The following is a 24692-nucleotide window of genomic DNA, read 5'->3' on the forward strand; positions in this document are numbered from 1 at the left end:
CCCACCCGCTCCTCTGCTCGTTAGTAAATGGTAGCTGAGAGTGGCTTGGAAAGTTGGGCCAGAACCCAGCTGCGGCAGGTGGGAGGGGGCATCGCAGGAGGGAAGGAGTGCTAGAGTGGAATGGAAAAGGTGCAGAAGGAAAGGGACGGGAGAGGAAAGGGGCGGAGGAGACAGAAGTGGAACAGGGACAGGAATAGATGAAAGGCGATCTTAAATGGAGGGAGGAGAAAATGAAAGCGGAAGACACTGAGGAACGAAAAGAAGTAGAAAAGGAAGAGCGGAGAGGCATAGGTAAAATGGGAGTCATAAAGGAGTGGAAAAGGAAGAGCGAAGAGGCATCGGTAGAATGGGAAGCAGGAGTGGAAAAGGCATAGACATGCTCGGAACACAGGTAATCCTTTCAGTCCAGTGCAGTCTGCATGGATCACCTTGTCAGGCTTTCCCCATGAAGTAATTAGCATAATTAATCTTTGCTAATTATTCAAACTATGTGGAATGGAAAATACCCAGAGTTTATAAACTGAGCAATGGCTACTTGGTAGAAGTTTTCAAGAGGTAACTAGACTACTAACTGCTACTAGTACCAGATGAGCGAGGTTGTCCTGGCTGTGCAGGCATGTTGGCCGCTAGCAGCAACAGCCTGGTTGACCTTACAGTCAACACTCAAGTTAAACGTAGAAACAGACACAGCTATGTTTGATACACCAGGTAAGAGAACCCACCGGTTATTCAGTACATTCAACATACACAGCTGCTGATACCAATTTCCTGTCTTTAAAAAGTGGCTGCTACTATGAACAATTACTCTTAAAGAAATCCTCACAAGGTAAGCAAAAGAATTTAATCAAAATTCGCATTGCACAAACAGTATTATTCAATATTCGTTCCAAGTCATTGGCTGTAAGAAACAGCAGATTTAGATAAATGGAAGATTTCTACAAGGGAAACTTAATATATCTCAGGCGAGTCATATTAAAGCAGGTGGCTTTAAATCGAGACATGTAAATATTGATATTTTGGGTGCTGATGCAAGCTGATATGTATATATGATGGAAGAGGCGCGATAACGGGCATGGATGCGCAAGTAATTACGCAGGTAGAATGGTACCTGTTCCAGAGAGGGAGGGAAGGAGGGAGAGGAAGTGGGAGAAAGAAATAGTTTATTTGGTGAGAATTTTTTTTCTTTGAGCTATTGCAACTGCCTTTCTATAGTACGCGAGAAGAGGACAAAAAAAAGCGAAAGGTTCTTTCGGTGTCCTTCATTATTTTGTTAGCCACCGTGATAACATGCAACACAGCAGGTGACGAGGAAGACCAGGATGCTGTTGGGAAAACCTTCACTGACAGTGAATGTCAGCAACTTGTACCAACAACTTTTTTTTTTTAAAGTTCCTTTATTTGAGGGAATACATGAGGTATACTTGTTGATTTGTCAAGAGAGCATCATTTCCTGCGACCAGGCCTCCAGGTTGATGGTCTGACTAGTCAGACTGTTGGTGCATGCGGCACGCATATGCACTAAGTATACGTTGAAAAGGAGAAAAATGAAGGCAAACAAAATGTGGCATTCAAAGCAAATGAGAACGTTCATTAGACATAGTAAGCGTCTTACTTGTCAGTTAGTGCTTGAGAGAGACACACAGGAACCATGAGGTGGTTTGACCCCCTGCAGATAATACTGAAAGAGAAAGATGTGAGAGGAAGTACTGCAGCAAACATCAGTGGAAGCGTATATGGAAAGCTAACTTATGAACTGCTTTCAGTAACCCTGACAAACATTCATTTAGGCTACCACATTATATACTTCTCGTATCCCTGATTTAAAAAAATGTATTATTTGTTTGGTATCTCTCTTATTTTGATGTTATATTTTTTATGCAGTCTATGATTTATTTGCAGTTGCTTGCGTCAGTATCAATATTGTACGACGTGAAAATCAAATTTTCCAAACACGGTTGACATCAGGTTTCCCACATTGCCACTCTATCAAGATGGAGCCAAATATCATACCAGCTAAAAACATACATGACCCACTGAGATTAGAAAACATTGAAGTCATATTCAAGTGGCATAAACTACACGGAAAGTTGGTGGACACCATGCACAGTTTCCAGAGTAGATATGATTGACAGGAATCGATGGAAATCGGTTGGTAGTAGTTAATAAGTGGAATCAAGACTCAGGAGCTATAGCCTGACTCCTAAAAAAACAACTAGGTGAACAAACAGAGGGTGCATGTAGGTACACACCATTCCGCGATATTCTATCCGTCGATAGTGTATATAATGGGAATACGATTTTTGTGACCACATATTGGATCGTAAAATCACTGTCAGGCGGGAAATTACCTGCAGTAAAACTCCCAAGTATTTCCATAAATTTTGGCATTATCGGCACTGAAGAGAACACCAAGACTGCGGCTGGACTCTGCAAGATAACTATCACCCCAATCCATTTTTTATCTCACCTTGCTGCCCATCCTCATTTTACACTGCTAATTTTTTTTTTTTGTACATTACACATGTCTGCTTGTTGATGTTTTCGAGGACGACTGCTTTTTCGGTCCGCTCCTAAAACCACTTCTTAGTTGATGCTCTCAGAGTTAGTAGAACGTAGTCCAACGTTAGAATCATATCCTGGCTGCTCAAGAACTATCTCGAGGAACTTATCAGGAGTCCTCTTGGAGACAGGCGTCTTCAGTTCTCTGTATATATGGAGTCTTGCGCCCTCTTCACTTAACCAGGTATCTTCTATACACTGCGTCCCGTTCGTCACCGTATGCTAAACCTAATGCAGTCCTAGGGAGAAATATCAGTGTTCAAATTTGATATTAGTCCATCTCAAGTATTTTGTAGTATCTTTAAAAGTCAGTCTGATAAGCATATAATTAATACATTGATATGAAATAATCCTAGCTAAACTTAGATTAGAATAAAACAGAGTTGCTATGATTCAGCAAAGTTATATTACATTAATTTTTAATAAAGTTTGGATAGGCTACTAAGTTAGTTTTGGTAAAAAAATAAAAATTTGCATACCATGTAATGCACAAAATTACATTTTCAAATGTATATGGCAAAATTTTCGAAAAATAAAAAAAATAGATTTTAAGAGGTTATTACAATTTCTTTCATATATACACACACACACACACACACACACACACACACACACACACACACACACACACACACACACACACACACACACACACACACACACACGCACACACACACACGCACACACACGCGCGCGCACACACACACACACACACACACACACACACACACACACACACACACACACACACACACACACACACACACACACACACACAAGGACCAAGACTAAAGATGATGATCATGAAAGGATACATTTTCTATTAACATTTCGGATACTTCTTCATCCATCGTTAGAATCTAAACTGTATTACATTTTTAAAATATTATTTTAAATCGGTGTATTAACATTATTTTAACATAGTTAAGATTCTCGTGATGTATGAAGTAGTATCCAAAACGTTAATAAATTCGTGTGTGTGTGTGTGTGTATGTATGGATTATATATATATATATATATATATATATATATATATATCTATATATATATATATATATATATATATATATATATATATATATCCATGTGTTAGGGTCTGTGTAATTATGAAATTTAATTTATTTCAGAATAAAAATCAGTGAAGTGGTAATTAAATTAAGTTTGTTAATTCGGTAATTGATTGAAACCCATTAGTGTTATAAATGTTAATAAAAATAATTCTTAAATATTTGGTGCTCATGGCTGCTCACAAACTTTCCATCCTGTACTGCTTCTTCACTTACTCACTCTTATTATTCTCACTCTGACTCTCACTCTGACTCTCTCTCTCACTTACTCAGCGTATGATGGTTCTAAGTGCCTGTCAGCAGCGCCTCCTGCTGCACGACAACTTCTTGGAAGCGCCTAAAGGGAAACTGATTTGACACAAATTTTCTCGGTAATTTTAAAATTACTCTAAAATATGCGTCTTGTGTATGTAGGTGTGTTCATTAACCCACCGATGATTCAGAGTCATCGTCTCCGCGGCCCGGTCCCGGACTAGGCCTCCTGAGTGATGGATCAGTTAAATTGCTAGTGTTAGGATCAAGAGTCGAATAAAAACACCACACCTCGGTTGATCAAGAAATGACTTGAGGAACTTTTAAAATTCCCTCCTCAAGACATTTAAATGTCTGTTAGTAAATTCCCCAGTGTATAAAGGGAGACTTGAAAACTGTTATTTTATAATGTACTTTCCTCTGCACCCATGCTTTCCACCAGTAGTATTTTGCACCGTCTACCAACCTCTTGCTCTCATAGGGATTAATTTCAGTGAGAAGATTTGTAACCAGTCCCTTCCCTATTTTCCATTTGTAGATTTTGATGAGTCTGTCTCACCTGCATTAGAGGGAGTGCCATGAAGTGTATCATTGGCTTAACATTCCAAGGTTTAGTTATTCAGCCTATTATTTTCCTTGGAGCTGTGATAACAACACTGTTATCACTGAACGTATGATCTTTATACATGGTTATACCTCAGTTCCTGACTATCTTTTTCCATTAACTGATTTGATTGATTTATATACTTTTTTCAATGTTTGTTTTCCCATATTCATTTTTGAAGGTCAGTGTAAGACCTGATTCATGTCAGCTTGGAGTTCTGCTGTGTTTTAGATGGATTCCTGAAGGTTATCTCATACAGGCTCTAGTATCCTCTACAAGAGGATACAAGAGGGCAGACACACGGAATCAATCATCGTGTTAGAAGCTCCACCCATACACTGGTCTCTCCCATGTCATCACTTTTAATTTACTAATGGAGAACTGTGGACGTGAGGGCGACTCGTGGACACTGCAGTCTCTACCTTCTTCCATATCGTGGGACACTTCAGGGGATGCCCACCTTCAAGGGAAGGGACTACCTGGATGCTGGCGATAATCTTTTGATTCAAAGAATTGTAACTATACTTCCCTTTCTCGGATCAAATCTGATTACCCCACCACTCACATTTCCCTGGTGCTGGATGACCCATCCCCCCCCCCCCACACACAAACGCGCGCGCGATGTAAAACTAATGAGAAGACTAAGAACAGGAGAGGACAGTGACAAACCTCAGGGAAACCTAGACATACTACAGATGTGGTCAAACAAGAATCATGCGGAGTTGAACCCGAACAACTGCAAGAACACAGAATACAGAATGGCAGTAGAAACCGCTGCAGAGTGAAAATGACTTGGAGTGGATATAGCATCAAGCATATCGTCAGAAATACACACAAACTGTATAATGGCAGCGGCATATGTAATTTGGAAATATCAAAACAGCATTCAGGAACTTGAGCAAAGAATCCTTAAGAATCTTATAGACTACCTAAGTAAAGATAAAGATAGTCATGGAGCCCAAGCATGCCCAGAAACTAAAAGTTCTTAAGGTTGCAACAAGAAACTAAATCTGGCGACCTTGGCAGAGAGGAGGGAGGATATAATTACCACATTCGAAATCCTCAGAGGAATTTAGAAGGCAAAGTGGACAGATTGCTTAAATTAAGAGGACCAGGGTCAAGGGTGGCAGCTGAAGACACGGATGAGCCATATGGATGTAAGCAAGTATTTCTTTGGTCTCAGGGTGGCTGAAAAATGTGGTGACTTGGAGGAGGCAATGGTGGAGGCAAACTTAATGCACGGCTTCAAGGGTGAATATGATAAGGCCCAAGATAGGCTGAATAACTAGAACTTTCAAGACAGAGTTGCTGAACCAGTGATGATACTCTTAAGTCACTTGTTCTCTTCAGGCTAGACTACTGCCATATACTAACCACCCACTTAAAGGCAGGCGAGGTTGCTGAACTGGAAGACCTACAGAGAACTTCCGCTGCCCGAATACATTCAGTTAAGCATCTGAGCTAAGGGAGATATTATTCAGAACGTAAGCGAAGAAGCAACCTCATAATTTACGAATGGAAGATCCTGTCGGGACTGATCCCAAACCTGAGCACTGAAATCGCCCCGTATGACCAGAGTTGACAGAGTGCAGTGTACCTCCAATGAAAAGCAAGGGCTCGATGAGTACACCAAGAGAGACATCGTTGAGTGTTTTAAAGGTTCCCGACTCTTCAGTGCCCTCTCCCAGTGAATATGATGAATTAATAGCCAACCTATGGCTGTCTTCAAGAGGGAACTGGACAAGTTCCTCAAATCAGTTCCTGACCTGCCGGGCTGTGGTTCGTACGTTGGACTGCGTGCAACCAGGAGTATGGCCAGCAGTAACAGCCTGGTTGATCAGGCCTTGACCACTGATCTGTGACCGAGCCGCGGGGGGGGGGGGGGTTGTCCCCCCGGAAGCATCCTTCATGAAAGAGGCCAGAAACCAGTGATGCTATTCAACGTAGTTTAGGAACTGAGTTTCTACCCCAGCTAAAACAAACGTGTGAATACAGCTCGGTGAGTACATACATTCGTGGGCATTCACAACACAGTAAGGATCATACAGCGCTGAGAAATGGGAGGAAATTGAAAGGTTACCTGAAGATGAATTTAGGAGTCATCACGGCTCTGTCCTAAACCACGCCTCCTGGTTAAAATTACTATCAAAACGAAGTACTAAACCCAAAAGGTCATAAAGGTCTGCAGGGTGGGATGTGCTAAAGATGAAATATATGAAGATGGCAGACCTGGGAAGATTAGGAGCATGGAAGAGACAGAGCGAGCCAAGGTAGTGTGAGGGAGCTCTATAGTGGAAATAAGGCATCTGCCGACAGAAAGTCAGAGAGGGAGTCTGCGTGAAAGGTGGGGCTGTTAGAAAGTTACTGGTTGAACACCTGACCAACCACTGTTGGTGCTAGCTGTACGCTCAGCTGGCACCAACTAGCAGCCAGTAAAAACAACCTGGTTGATCAGATGCTGATCCACTAGGAGGCTTAATTTTGGACCAGACTTCTAGGCATTTACCCCGGAAACATCCTCGACGTGTTGGCACCACAGCCCGTCTGATTAGGAACTAACTTTTATAGCTACAATTTCGCCATCTGTCCCTCTCTCCTGCCCTTGAGAACATGTTGAAGTGCCTTGACACCCCCTACAACCTTATAAGATCACCCATAACACGACACTATACTACAATTTTGTAGTTACTTTTGTTCTGCTACCCCTCTCCCCTCGCATACTTCTCCTCCCCTCCCTCTTTCCTCTTCCCCATCATGAAGCACAACTATTCATGTAAATTAATAATCCTTTATACGAGGAGGGGGTACAGTAAGCTATCCTGTATATCACATCTTTACTTCAGACTTGGTTTAAATCAAGAGGTGGTGAAGGAAGAAGGTGGAGGGAGAGTTGGAAAATAACAACATGGAGATTTAGTGGCTGGAACACTTCCATACAGACTTGGAAACGTCCCTTTATCCTTCTCTCCTCTCTAAGTCTCGTGTGTCTTTACTTTTAAATGTCTCTCCACAACCACCCTCACACTTTCATCCTTCCCCACCTCTAGTCACCCTCTTCCCTCCCTTTTGAACTCCCTTCTCAACTTCGTTACATTATGGAAACAAAACCTATCATACAGAATATGGTAGCAGCACACTACAGTTGTACCTAAGCTTGTTCAATAAAAGTGTCTGGTCCCTCCCCAAAAGCCTCCTATTTTTTCTTCTCCCCCAGGCAAGATAAAACACTATTACCACACCCTCTTCCCTCATCTCTTTCCCCTTCCTTCCTCTCTTCCCTTTTCTCACTCCCCTCGCCATTCCGTCTTGCGCTTTGTAGTCATTAAAGTGTTTTGGGGGAAATTTTATATAAGGTAGGATTAAGGCTCGTTGTAGACGGTGGGGAGAGCGTCGTGCGAGGCCTTGATGAAGCCTGGTGTGCTGGTAGCTGGGGAGGAGGAGGAGGCCACGACAAGATGAGGAGGTAGGGGTGAAGAGAGAGGGAGGGAGAGAGAGAGAGAGAGACAGACAGACAAAGAGAAACAGAGACAGAAAGATACCATTGTTATGGAATGTCTACTTCAACGACCTTCTTCATCTCATCCCAGAATCACATGCATATGCAGACGACTGTACACTGACATTCACTTATCCAAGAGAAGAAATGCCAGCTGCTCTAAGCTACATCAATCACCAGCTGAGAGCTATATCAGCTTGGGGAAATAGATGGCAAGTAACATTTGCCACCTGAGAAAACGCAAATGATGATCGTCTCTAGGCACCATGATGGTAATGCTGGCGCAGTAGTAAGGATGAATGGGAGGGTGTTGGCACCTGGAGAAGAAGTTGATATCCTTGGGGTGAAATTTGACTCCAAACTAACCATGAAGAACCATGTTGTAAATCTTGCAAACAAGGCAGCCAGGAAGCTTACAGCACTTCGCCGTATCTCGCATCTGCTTGACAGGGGTTGCAAGATTCTGTACGAGGCACAAGTACGCTCACACCTTGAGTATGCTCCACTTTCTTGGTTTGCCTGCCCGCCCCCCTCTCATCTGCGACTGCTTGACAGAGTAGAGAACAGAGCAAGACGTCTCATCTCTCGCCTGGACCCATCCTGGATAGATCTGTCATTTCAGCAGAGCCTTCAACATAGGAGGGATGTGGGTGGCCTTACTGTTATGTACAAGGCCAATATTGTCAAAGTGCCACACTTGGATCCACTTCGAGGACAGCGTGAAACAAGCTTTTATGCCACAAGACGGGCAGAAAGCAGCAACTTCACTCTGGCTGTACCCTTCTCCAGAACATCACTCCATCTGAGATCCTATATACCCAGGATGACTCTAGTATGGAACACATTCGTACAGCATAATGATGTCAACGAGATTAAGTCAGTTGATCAAATGAAAATGCTGGCCCACAGATGGCTCCAACTTCATCCTGTTCCCTACTTGTATGTCTCATAATAAAAATGCTTTCAAATGAGCTGATGTAGGTAACAGCTCTTAGCTTGCCAATAAAGTTAGGAATCCTTAACCTGTAAATAGCTTGTCAATAAAGCTAGGGATCCTTAACCTTGTCAAACCCTGTGTAACAGAGAGAGAGAGAGAGAGAGAGAGAGAGAGAGAGAGAGAGAGTGAGACGTAAGGTCTATACAGATTGCATTGAAAGTAGGAAAGGGGATACAGTTAAATGGTGATTTTTTTTCCCTGTAGTTTGCCATAACCAATTTTTTTCCTCAGGTCAAATGAACCTCCAAGTAACCATGATCATGAATTGTTATCACTGAGATGAGAGAGGATGCGAAGAAAGGCATTAAGCAAAAAAATATGTACAACTTCAGATTTTTTGATAGGCAGACTACATACAACCTTAAAGGTTCTATTACAGCCATATATATTTACACAAGAATAATAATCCCAGCACAGACACAACATTGTTTTAGAGTGGAAACCATTGAAGTCACCACCAGGAGGCCTGGTCACAGACCGGGCCGCGGGGGCGTTGACCTCCGGAACTCTCTCCAGATAAACTCCAGGTAATGTAAGGAGACCGTTTTAAATGACAAAAAAAATATGATGCTCATTAAGACAAATTTCTGAAACTCTGCTAATTTGTTTCCCTCGTCTCCTTGGGACGGGGCCACGGGTGTGATGCCTGTAGGAATCTCCAACAGGTACACAGGTAACGGACCTGGTAATCAGGTGTGTACTTGCCTGCCATCTATATTTCCTAGCGCTCTCTTCTGGAATCTTAAACAGCCATAGTCCACACTGTTTAGTTCCCTGAGACTATCTTCTAAATACTCACGGATCTGCGTTTGCTGTAGTCATGCCCTAGCTCCCGACCCCCATCCACCACCACGTATGCTAATTTTAGCAACATTACTGGCTTTTGACCTCCTGGAGCTTTGCATGTCTATTGTTGAAATTTAAATTCTATTTTGATTGTCCCTTCACTTTCTTATCCAACTCATTTCACTTTTATATCACTCTGAGACATAATAAAATTCGTAACGTCTTCATGACTATTCGTGTGTACCTCTGTCCTTGATTTTCGTAGCTGGTCTGTCCGTATCTGCCCTATCAAATCCTCTTACCATTTTGTACGTTATAGCAATGTTTCCCACGGGTTATTCACATTTCAGGGAAATGTTGTGTCCGTGCGAGTACGTGTTACTGCAGATTCGTTTAGTGTTAACTTGTTAATGACATTTGTTGATAATGTTGCGAGTGTGGCGCTTTAATTACTCCCGGTCACAACGTTTGTAAAAACAATTGGCTATTTTCACATAGTGAAATGTATATAACTATTTTATATGCCACAGTGTAACGAAATACGTTACAATATTCTGGCTTACATGCTGCGTCCTCTTTAACTGTTTGACAGTTTTTTCTGACCAATCAATCTTTGATATACCTTCACTTTTGATGAGATTCGAGAGTTTTTCTACTCCCGGAGCCCGACCATATGCCAGGTTAGTCTGGTGCTTGCCTGGTCAACCAGGCTGTTGCTACTGGTGATCCACCAACCTACATATTCATCACAGTCTTGGTGAAGATACTTGTCCAATTTCCTCTTGAAGCCTTCTACTCTTGTCCCAGCCGTGTTTCTAATATTTTCTGGTAAGATGTTGAATAGTCTGGGGCTACGGACGTTGATACAGTGTTCCCTTATTGTGCCCACTGCACCTCTGCTTTTCACTGGGTTTATTTTGCACTTCCATATCTCTCACTCAGTATGTTGTCATGACAGTGAACACATATTTAAGACTATAGACGTTCCTTAGTCTTATTACGTTCTTTGAAAGAGAGGTCAGCTGATATAATTACTCCCAAGTCCTTCACGTGTTCCTTTTGTTCTATTTGAGGACCCTCTTTAAGTTTTTTATACACTGTCTCTTTTGAGTTCATTCTCTCTTTACTTAAGCAGCTGGAACTTATATGCTAGGAGCATGCAGTACAAGGAGTACAAGGTATGCCAGATAGCTGATGAGGAACTGCCTTAAGCAACATGTCAGGCTTCCTCTTGAAGGGAGTGTTGAAAAGCCCTGGACTCCTTACACTTAAGTTATCTCTTAGTGTACTAATTGCAGTTGTGCTTTTCATGGAGTATTTTGCATTGCCTGCCGAGCCTCTTACTCCAGTATGGAATAATTTCAGTGAACAGATTTGGAGCCGGTCCCTCGAATATTTTCCAAGTACATGAGAAATTATGATACATCTTTCTCTTCTTCGTTCTAGGGAGTACGGTTTAATCTAGGTGTTTGAATGAATTTTAACGGACAACGATTTTCTTTTTTACATTCTTCATGAAGATCTACAGTTTCTCCTGCCTTCAGTATGGTGTTAATGTACAGAAATATTCCAGTCTAGAAAGTAAAAGTGCCGTTAGAAGTATCATTAGTTTACTTCTTTGTTTTGAAGGTTCTACTTATCAAGTCTGTCGTTTTCGTTGTGGCTGTGATCTTGAAACTGAGATCCTTCGATATCATTACTTTTTTTCCGCTATATTCCGGTTTACGTCTCCTAGAATATTCCGTAGCGAAGTAATTTAAATATGAATATCATACTGTTTTCTGTAGCTCGCTGGAAAAAGAACCTCGTATACACCAGCTTCGAGATTTGTTGTGTCCTCCGAAGATGCCACTCGTATAAATTCAGGTATCATCTTTAGAGAATGATTTCGTGTTTTGCCTGTCAAACATGAGAATGGAAAAGAAAATTGGGGAGAAATACTGTACCTTCTGACGATCTTTTCACTGTGGAGACCTCTGATTTTGACTGCTACATTTTAGGTGTGATTTCTTTAAATTCTGTCTGTTCATTTGTGTGTGGTGGAGCTGGTGACCCAGTAGGTTGTTGCTCTCGGGAGGGAAGGGGAAGGAGCACCCGCAAGCAAATAGGCTGGTAGGAGCCAGTCGATAGTGGCCTTTACAGGTAAACAAATGGTAGAAATTTGTCTTTGTTGACTACGGCCCCCACTCCCTTCCACCCTCATTTGTTCCTTTCCTCCCTCCTCTCACCTTTCCATCTTCCTTTCCCTCGAGCTTCCTCTCCCTCCTTTCTCTCTACTGCTTTCTTTCCCTTCTGCCTCCTCTTGGTCTCTATTTAAACTTGCGATCTCTCCCTCCATCCCTCAATCTCAACACTTCCACCATCCCTTGTCCGCCTCTCTTCCTCCTTCATTTCAAGGAATCAATCCATATTCAAAAAGAGTCGTCATTTCCTCTGCGGGGAAGGAGGGTAATTATATTTGTCTTACATCCACTGTTTGTATCATTAAGCCAACATGAATATTTCATCAGGGATCTCTCTCTCTCTCTCTCTCTCTCTCTCTCTCTCTCTCTCTCTCGCATTGATATTTATACCTCGTAAAGTGATACTGATATCTTATAGAGTGATACTAATGTCTTGTAGTGCCATCGAGACCTCGCAGAGTGGCACTGAAGCATCGTAGACTGATATTCGTATCTCGGATACTGAGGCCTCGTAGACAAACTCTTATCTCCTAGTGGCACTGACGCCTGTCACACACACACACACACACACACACACACACCAGGCCTAGTGTCTAATCGACATGTGCCTAGGACAAAATGGTAACTAACAGAGACTGTCACACACGCGCACAGACTGTGACTGTCACACAGTCTGACACTGGAACCCTCCTCACGTTACCGACTGAATTATTATCAAAAGTTTGAGTTCCAAGTCTGACTTCAAAGGAATTACAGCTCCTTGATGATCACCTCCCTGATAATGGTGATGTGCGGGAGCGGGGAAGGGGAAGGCAGGAGTGGAGTGCAAGAAGGAAAGAGGAAGAGGGAGACAAGTATGAGAGGTGAAAGAATAGGAATGGTGAAACTTCTGGGAAAATGAAGGAAGGTGAGAGTACGAAAATAAGGGAAAGTGAGAGTACGAAAGTGAGGGAAGGTAAGAGTACAAAAAGTTACTGAGAATGGAAGAAACTAAGAAGATGCAAAATGAAGATGTGAGAGAAACAATATATATTATAATGTTGGTAGAATTACCGACAATATGTAAAGTAAAAGGACACAAGTGCAACTAATGTGACATTTTGTGGCAACGTTTCGCTCTCCAGGAGCTTTGTCAAGCCGTTACAAACAGTATATGGACACAGAGGGTATATAAAGGCTCAGAGTGAGGTGTAATACTAGTGAGGTACCATTTCGATGTTCACTAGTGGTAGTAGTAGTAGTAGTAGTAATACAATATGGTAGAGCAATTAATTCGTACATGAGCAATTAATTGCTCTACCATATTGTATTACTACTACTACCACTAGTGAACATCGAAATGGTACCTCACTAGTATTACACCTCACTCTTGAGCCTTTATATACCCTCTGTGTCCATATACTGTTTGTAACGGCTTGACAAAGCTCCTGGAGAGCGAAACGTTGCCACAATAAAATGTCACATTAGTTGCACTTGTGTCCTTTTACTTTACATAATATATATTATTATTATTATCGCAGGGAAGTGCTAAACCCGTATGGGTCATAGAGCGTCTGGGGAAGAGGAGGCATTTATCTTTGATCCAAGAAGAGGATAGCTCAAATTCCCAAGATCAAGAACCCTTCACTAGCCTCAAGGCACTTCCTTTAAAGAAATGTTGCATAGAGAGAGAGAGAGAGAGAGAGAGAGAGACTGAGCCTCAAGGGACAGGAAATGGTTGGGGATGAGGGATGAAAGTGAAGGCGATTGTAAATAAAGAATGAGATTGAAAGCAGGGATGAGATTAGGGAAGAGAGGGAGGAGTGAGGGGAGAGAGGGAGGGGTGAGGAGAGAGAGGGTGGGGTGAGGGAAGAGAGGGAGGGGGTGAGGGAAGAAAGGGAGGGGTGAGGGGAGAGAAGGAGGGGCGAGGGAAGAGGGAGGGGAGAGAAGGAGGGGTGAGGGAAGAGGGAGGGGAGAGGGGAGGGAGGAAGGGGTGAGGTTAAAGAGGGAGGGGTGAGGGGAGAGAGGAAGGGGTGATGGAAAAGAGGGAGGGGTGAGGGAAGAGATGAAGTAAGGGAGAGGGCTGCAGGTCATGACCTCTGGGACTTTAACTGCCTGAATAATTAATTTAGCGAGTTATTATTGTCTGATATTGTCGATAGTTGTCCATGATGCCGGTGTAAGCGTGAGAGAGCCAGGGAGTACGTCAGGGAGTGCGCTAGAGAGTACCTGAATATGAGGTACGATGAAGCTTAAAACTGAGAGCTAGCGAACGAGAGAGAGAGAGAGAGAGAGAGAGAGAGAGAGAGAGTGAGAGTCAAGAACCATACATTCGCTGTCAAGACAGTCTCTGAATCACTGAAGAGATGACACAAGGGAACATAGAAAAGACATGCAGGGGTACACCTAGGCATCACACAAGTGGACAAGGACAAGCTTTTTGAAAGTAATGAAACTAGGCAGAGTGAACACAAACAGAAGCCGAACATATGAATTCAGAAATTATTGGTTATGGTTAAACAGAACGGATCCAGGAGCTGAAACTCTGTTCACACATATGACTGCATGCATAAATATCTGCTAATCGCTCTGTAAGCTTAATAAGCTTATCAACTGATAAGAGTGTTAAAAAAATGTAAAGCATTTTTATCTAGTATCCTTTTTTTTTTTTTTACCGTTATTTGAATGAGTGTTCATATATTATTAATATTTCGCGAGTCATTTATATATATATATATATATAGGAGTCTGTGGAGACAAAGAACTTTGCCCTTGGAGGCAAAGAGGGGAATGTATGAGAGTATAGTTTTACCAACGCTCTTATATGGGTGTGAAGCATGGGTGATGAATGTTGCAGCGAGGAGAAGGCTGGAGGCAGTGGAGATGTCATGTCTGAGGGCAATGTGTGGTGTGAATATAATGCAGAGAATTCGTAGTTTGGAAGTTAGGAGGAGGTGCGGGATTACCAAAACTGTTGTCCAGAGGGCTGAGGAAGGGTTGTTGAGGTGGTTCGGACATGTAGAGAGAATGGAGCGAAACAGAATGACTTCAAGAGTGTATCAGTCTGTAGTGGAAGGAAGGCGGGGTAGGGGTCGGCCTAGGAAAAGTTGGAGGGAGAGAGTAAAGGAGGTTTTGTGTGCGAGGGGCTTGGACTTCCAGCAGGCATGCGAGAGCGTGTTTGATAGGAGTGAATGGAGACAAATGGTTTTTAATACTTGACGCGTTGTTGGAGTGTGAGCAAAGTAACATTTATGAAGGGGTTCAGGGAAACCGGCAGGCCGGACTTGAGTCCTGGAGATGGGAAGTACAGTGCCTGCACTCTGAAGGAGGGGTGTTAATGTTGCAGTTTAAAAACTGTAGTGTAAAGCACCCTTCTGGCAAGACAGTGATGGAGTGAATGATGGTGAAAGTTTTTCTTTTTCGGGCCACCCTGCCTTGGTGGGAATCGGCCAGTGTGATGATAATAATAATAATAATAAATATATATATAGTGCCAAATAGGTAAAACTTGCGATTTTGGCTTAAATAGCAACGCTCGTTTTGCCGAATACGGCAAGCGAAAATTTGTGTATGCAATAATTTCGCAAAAATCATTCTGAACCTAACGAAAAAAATATATTTCACTGTGTTTGTTTAGTATTAAATTACTGTAAACAAATCTAAAATATATTTAGTTGGGTTAGGCTAAAATAAATTGTTCTTGTTATAATAAGGTTAGGTAAGTTTTCTAAGTTACTTTTGGTGCAAAATTATAAATTTTTACATTAACATTAATGAAAAAAATATATCCTTAAACGTATAAGAGAAAATTTTAGAAAGGACTTAATTTTAAATGAGTTCTTGCTAATTGACCAGTTTTACATATTCGGCACGACATTATATATACACACACACACCCACACACACACACATTTATTAACTCATCGGCCGTTTCCCACCAAGAAGAAACATTAATCATCGTTCACTCCATCGCTGTTTTCCCAGAGGCGTGCCTACACTACAGTAAGAATCCCCCCCCCCCTCGCGCACACTATGAGAGCAGTGTCTTGACATTTTCCCTTGCTAATTATCATTACCACTCTCTCTCTCTCTAATTTAACGTTTACAAATATAGTTTCTTCATTAAGTATTTTTAATAAGATAATCAGCAGACAACACACCCGCTGCTGGTGTCATGTTACATAGAGCAGAAGGCAGCAGCTGGCTCTGTCTGGGAACCTAGAACAAGGCTGACTGACCCAACATATCATTTATATATTTATTTAACTATTCACCTCTGACTTCTCTCTGTTGTTTACAAACATTAATGTAAAAAAAAAATGGAAATGGTTGAATGCTGTGAAAATATGTGGTCAGGACTTGCAAGTCCTAACAATGTGTGTTGTTATTTTGTACAGATATTCTCGGTAAGACTAAGCTAACTCGACAGGAAATGAATTTCATTAGTTATCGCTTATTTTTTAAGTTAATGGCAATGATATGATACAATATTTTAACTTTCAATAAATGTCCCTTCGAACACATCTCTTACTAGACTGGATAATCCATAGAAGTTAGCTGAGCTGAGAACTGCTTCATAGAAATGTTTTGTACTCCATCCGCTTTTATTCACATTTCTCTTGAGAACTTTCATCAGAAATTTTATAACAATTGCTTTATAGAGAAGTCTGTATCACGGCTAGTAACTTCTTGTTTGTCACTATATTGGGTTTGAGAACGCGCACCTTTGTACTTCCTTTCATCTTATGCCCACTGAAATTATCCTTGCAACAAAGGGATCATCTTCAGACGGAGCAAAAAACCTTACTGAGGAGCACGGGTGCAGCATGTACACTAAGATATAACTCAGTAATTTATTTTCTTGTATCTATGTGCAGTAAAGCGATAACTATCTCCTTAATACACATGGTGACTGTGAAAGGTTTCTAATACACTGACGTATTAAACTGGAATAGAAATATTAAAATAAGCAGTATCAGTGTATTAATAGACAACTAAAGGCTGCATCCTGGGGGAAAAGTTATTATAATACTACTACTACTAATAATAATCACGAGCATTGATATGCTCCTGTATCTGTCAGTATATAACGTACACGCGTGCACAAACACAAACACTTGATATAATGGACAGCAGAAGCACTGGAGAGGTAAAGATGATGTGAGCAGTCTGTCAATTAACAGTAGTAGTTTTGAGGTGGTCAGTCCCTCAGCCTCCATGAAGGTGTCTAGTAGGCCAGCTAGTCGTTAGGAAGTCTGGCTGGACTGCATGTGTAGAAGAACTCTTGACATCAGTCACAGGTATGTCACGTGACAGTAACCACCTCAGTGTCCATTACATATATACATACACACACACACACACACACACACACACACACACACACACACACACACACACACTTTAAAGTAGACACACGCACAAACGCTTGCACACACGCACATATGACAGCAGACACTGTACTCATCATCACGTCACATAACTGCATAACGACCAATCACAGCGTCCAACATTCCTGACAAACACAACATTCTGGGTAGTTTTTTGCTTAGTTTTACCGTGAGCACTGGCCAGTAGCGTCCAATTATGACAGGAGAACGTTCCTCGGCTAGCCAATGAGGAGTGAGCAATGATATTTAAACGGACTAATTATGAACAAACATTTTACAACGTCCAATTACGTGCCAGAAATGAAATGTGAAAGGGCCAATTAGGAGCAGCGATTTTTGTTCTCAGTCAAATACAGTACTTATTTTTGTGTGCGCGTCGGCGGGCTAGGGTGTTGCTTGTGGCTGGGGATGTGGGGAGGGGAGGATCGAGAGGGAGGAGAGGGGGAGAAGAGAGAAGAGAAAGGCTGCAGGAATAGAGTAACAATAATGTCCCCAGATGAAGCGAGGCACTGTGAGACATTTGCAAGTCTCCTCATATCTGTTGCCCGTGTTCACCAAATAGTATATACATTATACATACGTAATAGTTGAATGATGCAAGTCGCATCCTACCTGATCACCCCCATTCAAAATAAACTACGTTGAGTGGCTATGGTTATTAATCCCCGGGGTTAATATAACTGGAAAAACTCTTCTCTTTTATCCCTGTCCTTCCAGTCAGCACACTGTCCTTCTGTTCATCTAACCTGTTACTTAAAACCTCCCTAGCCTTTTATAATAAACTCTTCCCCTCTCTTCTAACCTCCAGTCAGCAAATGCCCATTCCGTCCCGCTCTCTTACCTCTTCCCCCCCCCCCCACCACCACCCACGTCAGCTCCCTAACTCTCCAACCGAACTAAATACCGAACAATTTGTTCGGATTTTTCCTCAATAGTTTGATGAAGCAGTGGGAATATGCCGAGTGATGCGCTGTGTCTATTACCCAGTCATATTATAGTGATGTGTATATTTGTGTACTCGGCGAACTGTGTCAGCTTGACCGATATGTACTGGATTCTGTGTCTACTGTTGAAACTGCGATTGGCATTTGTCTCCAACCCTTCCCCATCTATCTTACTTAACTTTTCAACCACTCAGAGACTAAGGAAATACGTACTTGGTTATCGTTGTGACGTATCTGTATTTTTAACGCTCATCTGTAATCTCTTATAAATGACGAGAGGAGGACCAGGCATATGTTCCCTCTTTCCTTTTTCTTGTGTGAGGTTGCCAGGTACATTTTCTTCTCTTCTATCGCATTCCTCTTAACATCAAGAAAAGTACTCTTGCAAATCTATCTTTTTTTTTTTCTGCGCAAGTTTGATCAGGTACGTTAAACGCTGGGTCTGACGTAATTCGTGTATAGTGTCCTATATTAGTTTTTTTTTTTATATATTTCATTTCATGCAAGCTGCTCTGATATTAACTAATCTCACAGATGTTACCCAGTTTGTGTACCCCCTGTGGTGACATGCTTGTCATGATGCTGACTGCCAAGTGTTTTTTCTTTTTATCTGATCCGAGAATTTCCTCAACAACCGTACCCATTCATAGGCTCTTTATATTTCATATTTTTCTTCTTCCCTGAATCTTATGAGCCTGTATGTATTGGGGTTGACCTCATAGCCATTTGTTGGAACACCTGGTTAGCCTGTCTAGGTCTTCCTAGGGAAGTTTCCATTCTCTACTGGTTTAACATCACGAACAAAGATGATTCTGTTCCATCAGCTAGATCACTCTCGTATATCAAAAACAGTAGCGGCCCCAGTACTGAACCTTGTGGTGTCCCAGTGTTTACACTCGCCTATTCTGATATTCCCACTCTTATTGCTGCTGTGTTCTATCGGGGTTATACTTCCTGAATACCCTTTCCTTCACTCCTGACTGTTCCTGGCTTGTGGATAATCTCTTGAAGTACAGTATACATTTTTTTATTTTTTACAATCATGAAGATCCTACACGTTGGCTCATGAAATTTCCCAGCACTGCCTACATTTTCTTCTTGTTTTTGGGATTTTCCGTGAGAGTCCCAGTTCTTCCATTTGATTTTTTTGGTTAAAGCCTCTCATAATCGATAATTTAGCCCTAGTTTTACTTTCTCTTTTGTTGCATGATTTGTATCACCGACTTGTTATTGTCTTCGTTCTCCTGCTTGGGTCGTCTTCTGTTGTGAAGGATTACACAACTTACTTAATACTGATACTATTACCTGCTTTGTCCTTTTTTCATGATCTGCATTTCGGTGTTATTTATGCTGAAATTCGAGCCTGGTTCGTCAGCCGTTGATCCATCCATCCATCCTGGTCTGAGACCGAGCCGCAGGGGCAGGTATCTTTCAGAACATTACTATGAAGCTCTCACCGTTTAGTAAATATTTTGGGTTAGATTTATGTTTAATTTGTTGTTGTAAATTATAGTAATAATATAGTGAACTTTATTTTTATTGACGGTCGTGAAGATGATAGGATGTTAATTTAGTAATGTACCCGTTGTATATATCTGGGGTCATCACCCAAGCGGCTCGGTCCCAGACCAAGCCTGGTTAATGGCAGGAATGTTGATATTTATTTTATAATCACTTTTAATTTTAAGACATTTAATGTATATTTATTGTATGTATTGTAAAATATTGTGTTTCACGCAGGAAAATAATTTATAAAAAATATAAACCTGGTTTTCGTGATAGGTATTTTACATATTTTTTTTTTATATGCGCCTAACATTGATCAGACTTTCATTCTGCAAAAATTACGAGTTTCCCATTAGAGTAGAGATTACCTGGTAACCCGTCCTGACACTAAATATTTAAACCAATCAGTATCAAGCGGAAGGCAACCTGAAAGGCAATTTAGCTAGTTGCAGCCAAGTATTTTCGCTTGACCAATCAAATTTAAACTTTTGGAGTGTAAGGGTAGCCAGTAAGGATGGAGGGCGACCCCGTGGCGGAGGGCGGAGATTATCTTCAGTGTATCAAATTTAAATTCTCACTGGATTACATACCTACGTACGTTCGTAAGCAATCCACTGAAAGTGTAGACTTATATTCGAGCGTGTGTGTGTGTGTGTGTGTGTGTGTGAGATATATATATATATATATATATATATATATATATATATATATATATATATATATATATATATATATATATATATATATATATATATATATTGTCAAAAATACACAAGCTGCTAAATATTATATTTTGAGCTTTAAAATATATTAACTGTAAAACACATTTTATATTGTCACTTTTGAAACCATCATGGAGCCGAAAAACACCGTTAGACTAAGGGCCGTGCGGCACTGATCACCCGACATGTAAGCAATCAGTTCATCTGTGACATGCCACGTAGAAAATTCCCAGCCAATCAGAGATGTATGGGTCATATCCCGTGGAACAATCACCGGTTAGAGAGAGATTCTCTATCCATTGACTACATCAGACGACATTCAATAACCATTTGGTTGTCTGGTTCGGTCATTTTGCTACCTGATCACGTCATTAAGCGACTGTGAGCAGCTAATCCAGGCGGGAATTGAATTTCCCAGCGGAGATCAGATAACTGGGTATTTCCTGGCAATCATAACACAAAATTGAAGCCTGGGTCTCTTGGAGGCACCCAGTCAGTCTTATCAGTTTCTAGATCATCGCTTGTATTAGTGTGTGTGTGTGTGTGTGTGTGTGTGTGTGTGTGTGTGTGTGTGTGTGTGTGTGTGTGTGTGTGTGTGTGTGTGTGTCTTAAATCTCACACATCACCGCTGGGTCTGGGACCAGGGATTAATATTAAGTTATTACAAGGATTTTCTAAGCTTCCTAAAGTCGAGTCGAGTGTAGCCTCTCAGGAGGAAACACCAGACTTAAAACAAGAAAAATTATTTTTTAAATGGGTGAGTGTGTAGGCATACATGGCACTGGCAGCAACAGCCTGATTCTTTAAGCAGTCATCAATGAGATCTGCCTTGAGGCTGCGAGGGCAGAGCAACGTTTGAAACTATCCACATGTTTAAAATGGTGGTTCTTTCTTTTAAGGTTGTTAGGTTGAGTTTCTAATTTTTTCTCGTTTTCTTTTAAGTCAAACTAATAATGTTTTTGGAAAGATAATCTCTCTTACTCTTTCCCTCTTAATTCTCCCTCCTATTCCCTTCAAGGGTGTTGTACCTTGATGCTGGTGAAGGACTCATAATCGAGGAATTGAAGGTGCCCTTCCCTTCCTAGGCTCAAACCTGATTGTCTCCCATTCCCAAGTCATAGTACGACCCTCCTGATTGTCTCCCATTCCCAAGTCATAGTACGACCCTCCATGAGTTCGGTGCTGCTCAAGGAATAATAATAATGCTCCTCAAGCTCTTCCTCTTTTAAATGTTCCACCAGGTCTTCCTCTTCTAAATCTTTCTCCAGCTCTTCCTGTTCTAAATCTTCCACAAGCTCTTCCTCTTCTAAATCTTCCTTCGGAGCCTGGTCCATGGCCGGGCTCCGAGAGCGGTAAGACTCTCGAAACTCATCAAAGGTATAAAGGTAAAGGTAGCTCTTTCTCTTCTAAATCATCCTCCAGCTCCTCTTCTAAATTTTCCTCCTCCAGATCGTCGTGGTATCGTGCAGGTGGTGGGAGAGGCGATCTGAGTGTCGTGCCGCTGGTGGGGAACACCTTATTGCCTATCCTTAGTTTGCATCCCTGCCTTTTTTTTTTTTTTTTTAAAGGCCAGGGGATAGAGCAGCACCAATGGCAATTTTTTTTTTGTTTTAAAAATTTCACTCTTTTTTTCCACGTTTCTTCGTTCGTCTCCTTGTTGTTTATATGATCATCTTTGGTTTTCTTCTTCTCATCCTTTTGCATTTCTTAATCTTTATTATCGTCTGCCTAATTGTCCTCAGTCTTCTTCGTGTTCTCATACATTATGGAAGATTTTAGGTTGTAATACTTTGAGAGAGAGAGAAAGGGAGGTGGGGGGGAGGAAGGAAGGAAAGTGTGTTGTTTGTTTGTTTTCATGATTTACTCTTTATTATAGTAGCTTTTAATTAATATTTGCAGGAGTCATTATCATCACCCATACTTAACTGCGGAACTGTCACATTTTCTCAGTTCTGCAGCTTGTGTACATTTTCCTTATCCCGGTAAAGACTTTTCGAGCAGAGTCTTGATCATGGTGGCTGGCGGAGAGCCATTATTCACCAGCCAGGAACTCCCTTACCTCGCCTCTGTGTAAGGATTAATGTTGAATCCTGCCACACAAAAGCATCCCTCCCTCCTTACTCTTCCCTCCCCTCCTCTTTGTCTCCTGCGACACAAATGCCTGCCTCCCTCTTCCCTGCTCATCCGCCCTTTCTCTCACCCTCCCTTCCTTCCCTCCTTCTCTCCCTTCCCTCTTCCTTCTCTCAATTCATTTTTTCTAACTCCTGTGGGAAAAGCCCACGTCCTTCTCCCTCTAAATACTGTTCTTTCTTCTTCAAGCAGTCCGTTTTCACCCCTTTTTCTTCTTACAATCTCTCTCTCTATTTCTACCTCTCTTTCTTCTATCTGCGGCACAAAAACGTGCCTCCATTTCTGTCCGTTCCGCCCTCCCTCCCTGCTCTCCTCTCTCTCTCTCCCGCCACACCAAAGCCTGCTGGCCGTTCTCTTCCTCGTTCCTCTCATAAGTCGGAGGGAACACGCTTACGATGATTTAAATGTGCGTGCTCATTTGCATGACAGAAGTTTACCTTGCGGGGTGTGGTATAAGACAGTGTCTTGCTATCTTTTCCAGAAATATGGAAGATGTTTCCCTCTTCCTTTCCTTCTCTTCCTCGTCTTTTTTGTCTATCTTCTTCCTTATGTGTCTTGAAGTCCATTCTGGTTGAAGTGTCTGCATTATTGTGTTAATGGTATACTGTACAATAGCGATAATTAGTTGAACAAGACATATGGAAATGATAAAGCGTTGTGTCTTATTCATCTAAAGTTCCCAGACATGTTAAACTTCACACTATCACTGCTTAATTACGCTCCGTCGCCTTCACACATGCTCTATATTATTTTTTAACCCGATGTGTACACTGTGTCCTAACTGGCAGAAATGTATTATTTTATTTCTATTTTTTTTTTTTTTTTATCTTTTCAGGTAAGAGGCGCCAGAAGAGTTCAGTGATCGCAACAGCGACGTCATGCAATTCGGGTCAGGTGTCGTGCCTTGTGTTTGCTGTTTCTTTCAATATTTTTTTTAGTTTGCTGAAAGTCTTGATGCCACATTAATTTTACCGCACTCTTACTTTGTTTTGTCTTTACGTAGGGTTCCTTTGTATTACTGACTACAGTTTGTATGTGCTGAAAGTCACAGAGGTGAGCAAAAACCAGACCTCTGGGCGAATCCCGTTCTTCAGGAGCTGAATGATTTTTTATATATTTAATTTCCACTTGCCTACAACAATATATATATATATATATATATATATATATATATATATATATATATATATATATATATATATATATATATATTGGATTAGGCTAAATTGAATTGCGCTTGTTATAAGATTAGGTAAGTTATCTAAGATTATTTTGGTACAAAATTATTAATCTTTACATAAACATAAATAAAAAATATCTTTGAACGTATAAGACAAAATTTTAGAAAGGACTTATTTTTAAATGAGTTCTTACTAATTGACCAGTTTTACCTATACGGCACGACATATAGACATATAATATACATACAGTATATATAATATATATAAATAGACTTGTACAACATTTGGGGATCTTTATTGTAAAAGCTTTTCGCTATACAGAGAACAATGTGGAAAACGAGGAGTTTGAGGTAATCAGTCCCGCAGCCTTCAGTCGATGTGCTCAGTTCATCAGTCTTAATAAAGTACATCATCCACTGTTCTTCTCTGTATTGAACTGAAGAAGTCACCCAAATGTTGCAGAAGTGTCTCATCAACTTGTCGGTTTTCTAAATCATTTACACACACACACACACACACACACACACACACACACACACACACACACACACACACACACACACACACACACACACACACACACACACACACACACACGAAATATACTTGCTCTAGTTCAGAGAATGTTATGACCTGAGCTGCCCAGACCATCATGTAAAAGGAGTGCGGCGCTACAGAGAAAGCAGAGTAAGGGAAAATAAACAGCAATCTTTTTTTAGACAAAGCTAAACGATAGGACCAAAGAAAGAGGAAAAAAGGGGAAATGCTACAGATGGGAAACACATTGGGACATACCAAACCAGGCATCAGCCCATCAGGACCGAATAAACAACCAAATGCAAAGTCAGTACTGGAGGAACCAGGGGTATGTTCACCAGGGGCCATAGTAGGTATTA

The 24692-nt window shown here is 41.3% G+C and overlaps 1 long non-coding RNA gene across 1 annotated transcript in view; it reads right to left on the minus strand.

The window, feature by feature from the left end:
* Positions 1-2276: 2276 nt before the first annotated feature.
* The window catches only part of LOC138854907 (uncharacterized), a 122368-nt gene continuing 99952 nt past the window's right edge, over positions 2277-24692 (minus strand). The window contains exon 2 of the long non-coding RNA XR_011394067.1: positions 2277-2798. This is a non-coding gene — a long non-coding RNA (uncharacterized lncRNA). The remainder of the gene's footprint in view (positions 2799-24692) is intronic.

The sequence above is a fragment of the Cherax quadricarinatus genome, chromosome 5 (assembly GCF_038502225.1).
Source record: "Cherax quadricarinatus isolate ZL_2023a chromosome 5, ASM3850222v1, whole genome shotgun sequence".
Taxonomy (NCBI): domain Eukaryota; kingdom Metazoa; phylum Arthropoda; class Malacostraca; order Decapoda; family Parastacidae; genus Cherax; species Cherax quadricarinatus.